Genomic DNA, 6,000 nt, shown 5'->3' with positions numbered 1-6,000 from the left:
TTAATTTTTGCGAAACGGTACCAAGAAAAAGAAGAAAAAAAAGAATTCTTCAATGATGAAGAAAGCATTCATGTACATTTAAATTAAAAAAAAAAAAAATCAATAGTGTAAAGGACAAAACTAGGTGGGGACCCAAGGGGGCCCGGACCCCTGAGTCCAATTTTTTATATACTTATTATATATTTTATTTTTATAGTTGGATCCCCCTTCCAAAACCTTAGGCTCCTTTTTTTCCCAATTAACCTAGCTATTCTAACACAAATAGCAACTATCCAACCCAAAATTTTAATAAAAAAAATAAAAAAAAAATTCACAATAGTGATTGTATTTTAACAAAAAAAACTATTTTACCACAAAAAATCATGTGTTATAGGAGAAGGTAAAACTAAATTTTTTGCAACTACAATAAACTAGTATAAATACTAGTTAACTGTAGCAAGTTGTTAAAAATAAAATAAAATATTTTATTGTTGGTATAATTTATTTTAAATCATATAAATGTCAATCAAGATGATCTCATAAGAAACTTGGAGGAAGAAAAACCCACATTTTATTTGGCATTATGTAGTTTTTGATAGTATTTTTTTTAAAGCAAAAAAAGAAAAGAAAAAAGTAATTTCTTTTAACTCTTCGCCAAAGGTAATAAGAAAAAAAGAAAAGAATAGAATCCTTCAATGATGAAGAAAGCTTGCATGTGCATATGAATTAATTTTTTTTTTTTTCACTAGTGTCAGGGAAGGACCCAGGTGGGGGCCCAAGGCCCCCGGGTCCAATTTTTTACATAGTTATTATATATTTTATTTTTGTAGTTTCCCCCTTTCCAAAACCTTAGTCCCTTTTTTCCCAATCAGCCTACCTAGTCAAACCCAAATTGCAACTATCTAACCCAAAAACTTAACAAAAACAATAAAAACATTCACAATGGTGATTGTATTTTAGCAAACAAAATTTATTTTACCACCAAAGAACCAAAAAATCATATGTTATAGGAGAAGTTAAAGCTAAATTTTTTGCAACTACAATAAACTGGTTCTAGTTGACTATAACAAGTTGTTAAAAATAAAATACAATATTTTATTGTTGGTATAATTTATTTTAAATCATATAAATGTCAATCAAGATGATCACATAAGAAACTTGGAGGAGAAAAAACCCTCATCTTTTTTGGCATTATATAGTTTTTTATAGTTTATTTTTTATTTTTTTTAAATGTTAGAAAAAGAAAACAAAAATCGATTTTTTTTTTTTTTTAACTTTATGCCAAATGGTAATTAGAAAAAGAAAAAGAAAAGAATCCTTCAATGTTGAAGAAAGCATGCATGTGCATTTCAATTAAATTTTTTTTTTTTTTTTCACTAGTGTCAGGGACGGACTCAGATAGGGGCCCAAAGGGGCCTAGGCCCCCCCTGGGTTGAATTTTTGATATTTTTTTATATAGTTATTATATATTTTATTTTTATAGTTGGGTCCTCCTACCAAAACCCTAGACCCATTTTTTCCCAATCAACCTAACTAGTCTAACCCAAATTGCAACCATCCAACCCAAAAACTTAACAAAGAGAATAGAAACGTTCATAATGATGATTGTATTTTAACAAAAAAAAAAAAAAAAAAACTATTTTACCACCAAAGAACGAAAAAATCATGTGTTATAGGAGAAACTAAAGCTAAATTTTTGCAGTTACAGTAAACTGGTATAAATACTAGTTGACTATAGCAAGTTGTTAAAAATAAAATACAATATTTTATTGTTGGTATAATTTATTTTAAATCATATAAATGTCAATCAAGATGATCACATAAGAAACTTGGAAGAAACAAAACCTTCATTTTATTTGGTATTATGTAGTTTTTGATAGCTTATTTTTTATTTTTATTTTTTAAAGTAAGAAAAAGGAAACAATAAACAAAAAAAAAATATTTACAAATTTTTGCCAACGGTAATAACAAAAATAAAAAAGAAAATAAAAAGAAAAGAATCCTTCAATGTTGAAGAAATCATGCATGTGTATTTGAATTAATTTTTTTTTTCATTAGTGTTAGGGACAGACACAGGGCCCGAGGGGTCTGCGCTCCCAAGGGCCAATTATTTATATTTTTTTTTATATAGTTGTTATAGGAGAAGCTAAAACTAAATTTTTTACAACTACAATAAACTGGTATAAATACTAGTTGATTGTAGCAAGTTGTTAAAAATAAAATAAAATATTTTATTGTTGGTATAATTTACTTTAAATCATATAAATGTCAATCAAGATGATCACATAAGAAACTTGGAGGAAAAAAAAAACACCGTCATTTTATTTGGCATTATGTGGTTTTTGATAGTTTATTTATTTTTTTTTTTTAACAGTAAGAAAAAGAAAACAAAAAACTATTTTTTTTTAAAAAACTTTTTGCCAAATGGTAATAAGAAAAAGAAAAGAATCCTTCAATGTTGAAGAAAGCATGCATGTGCATTTAAATTAAAAAAAAAAAAAAAAATTCACTAGTTTCAGGGACGGACCTAGGTGGGGGCCCAAGGTGTCCTGGTCCCCCTAGGTCAATATTTTTATATAGTTATTATAAATTTTATTTTTAAGTTGAGCTCTCCTTCCAAAACCTTAGACCCTTTTTTTCCCAATCAATCTAACTAGTCTAACCCAAATAACAACTATCCAACCCAAAACTCTAACAAAAACAATAAAAATATTTACAATGGTGATTATATTTTAGCAAAAAAACTAGTTTACCACTAGAGAACCAAAAAATCATGTGTTATAGGAGAAGTTAAAACTAAATTTTTTACAACTACTATAAACTGGTATAAATTCTAATTGACTGTAGCAAGTTGTTAAAATTAAAATACAATATGGTGTTGTTGGTATAATTTATTTTATATCATATAAATGTCAATCAAGATGATCACATAAGAAGCTTGGAGGAAAAAAAAAACTCATTTTATTTGGCATTATGTAGTTTTTGATAGTTTATTTTTTATTTTTTATTTTTAAAGTAAGAAAAAGAAAAGAAAAAAACGAATTTTTTTAAAAAAAACCTTTTTCCAAACGGTAATAAGAAAAAGAAAAAAACAAATCCTTCAATGTTGAAGAAAGCATGCATGTGCATTAAATTTTTTTTTTTTAAATTTCACTAGTGTCAATAATGGACCCAGGTGGGGGCCGGGACCCTTGAGTCCAATTGTTTATATATTTATTATATATTTTATTTTTATTGTTTGGCCCCCCTTCCAAAATCTTAAACCCCATTTTTTTTCCCAATCAGCCTAGCTTGTCTAACCCAAATAGCAACTATTTAACCCAAAAACTTAACAAAAACAATAAAAACATTTACAATAATGATTGTATTTTAGCAAAAAATCTATTTTTCCACTAAAGAACCAAAAAATCACGTGTTATAAGAGAAGTTAAAGCTAAATTTTTTTCAACTATAATAATCTGGTATAAGTACTAGTTGACTATAACAACTTGTTAAAATTAAAATACAATATTTTATTGTTGGTATAATTTATTTTAATTCATATAAATGTCAATCAAGATGATCACATAAGAAACTTGGAGGGAAAAAAAATCCCTCATTTTATTTGGTATTATGTAGTTTTTTTTTTTTTTTTTTTTTTTTTTTTTTTTTTTTCCAAGCGGTAACAAGAAAAAGAAAAAAATCCTTCAATGTTGAAGAAAGCATGCATGTGCATTTGAATTAATTTTTTTCTTTTACTAGAGTCTAGTGTTGAGGGGGGATAGCTCTAGACTAATTTGAATTAACTTTTTCTTTGTTAGTGTTGAAGGAAGATAATTCCAAACTAGTTGGGAGATGAATTTTTTCTATGAAAAAAAGGTATGGTATAAAAATAATAACTTGTTTAGGTTGAATTTTTGTTTTCTTGAACTCGATTTTGATTTGACTCAAACAGATCCAACCCAAACCTAATTTGTTCATCAAACCTGAAAGTTATATTATATTTTTTATATTGTTAAAAAAAAAATTATACTAATGACAATACTCACCAACTTGACATGCAATTCTTAAATATAAATATTTTTAGTATTGGATCTACTTCTAACAATGTGTTTTTTTTTTTTTTTTTTTTTTTTTTTTTTTTTTTTTTTTTCATTATACATTTTTCTTCCTAATTATTTACTCTTTTATATATATACACACACACACAATATTTTATATTTCATTTTTTAAAATTCTATATACTAGTGTAAGTTTGGATTAGCCTTTTTTTCCCTTTTAGTTTTTAGCTGATTTGCTTATTATAGCTTTTTAATTATAGTTTTTTTTTTAAAAAAATTTTAAGTACAACTATATTTTTGTCAAATTTCAACAAGCAAGCAAGTAAGCTTTTAGTAAAATACTAATCCAAATTCATACTTAGTTATATAAGTGATTTAACTTTTTTTCATGTTTATGCGTTTTTTTTCTTCTTTTGTGGAATATGGGAGTTATCGAACAAGTATACTATTAGAATTAATTACCAAATTTAATCTGAGAAGTTTTTTTTTTTTTTTTTTTTTTTTTGATACAAGATAGAATTCTACTCTAACCTAATCTAAGTGTATATGTGTGTGAAACTCCCTCCTGAAGATTTGAACCCTGGCCCTTACCCCCCACACCCCACAAGCACTTATACCTGTGGAGTGACCATCGCACCAAGGATATGCGGTGGTAATCTGAGAAGTTTTTGATCCTTACTCAACCTGTTCGAAACTTGAAACTGCCTGATTCAACCATTTGTCATAGGAATCTTATATTGTAACTTTTCCCCCACCTCTGGTGTTTATGGACAAATTTTCCATGACAACCTTACAAACTCCTCTTATATCTTTTTATCGGATATGAATTTTAAGAATCTAATTGTTGGCTTGCATGTTCTTAATATATTTTTCATACTCACAAAATTTTAAGAATATCAAAGATCAATAGTTATGTCATTAAATGACAAGTTTAAATTACAAGTTTTTGTGGTAAAAAATTATGTATGAAAAATAAATTTATTAATCAAATAGTAAATAAGATCCGATTTGAACAAAATTTGACATGTTTGTTAAGAACATAAAGAATATGCAATCCAATGGTTAGATTTTTAAAATTTACATAAAATAAAACGTTATAAAAGTAATTTAAAGGGTTCTCTCTAAACTAGTTTAGAGAGAAACCTTGTTCTCTTAAGACCCACAATTTCATTAACAACACAAATGATATAACTTTAATGCCCAAAATTGAGATAAGTAGATAAAATATTATTATAAATAAAGAGATAATATAAAATTTGACACATGACGCTTTTTTTCTTTTAAATGAGAGACACACAACACTTGATCTTTTTTTTTTTTTTTTGATCTTTTATAACAATTGAAATTCAATTTTCTCATATTGCTATAGCTTTTTTGGTTCAAATCAAAATCATTTACCAAACTTCGCGGCAATCCTACTCCCAGTAGCTGGTCCATATTTAAAAATTATATCTTATTTATTTTCTCATGAGACTAAATCCTTAATTCTCCATCTTTCCATTAATCTTTTACTTAAATCTCTTGAATCTTTCATAATTTTAAACATTGGGTTTTGGCTATAAAATCTGGGTTTTTCCAGCAATGAATAGTGTTAAAAATCAATGACACAATCAAATAAAAGATCAATAGATGAATGATTGCTTAGTTACATACATAAATAAAGATAAATTTTAAAACTATTGGAAATAAATAAATCATGAACCGACTTCAAAATATTAAAACTCATCAACAGCGAGCAACTGAGTAAATAAACCTAGATATGAAAAGTAAATTACAGTATGCATTTATATTACATTTTGTATGACTATTACATTTATCTATTTTGAATAATGTCAGATAATTTTAACATAGGGCAAGTCATTTCATGTGGACCATTTTATCATCAATATCGATTCATGTTAGTAGCCATCAAAATCAAAGAATAATTGAAGGCAGGTACTGAAGGTTTTCACCCAATATCACATTGCCTTTTTGGGAGGAC

The sequence above is a fragment of the Quercus lobata genome, chromosome 9, assembly GCF_001633185.2.
Source record: "Quercus lobata isolate SW786 chromosome 9, ValleyOak3.0 Primary Assembly, whole genome shotgun sequence".
Classification (NCBI taxonomy): Eukaryota; Viridiplantae; Streptophyta; class Magnoliopsida; order Fagales; family Fagaceae; genus Quercus; species Quercus lobata.
Note: the sequence above shows the minus strand (reverse complement) of the source record.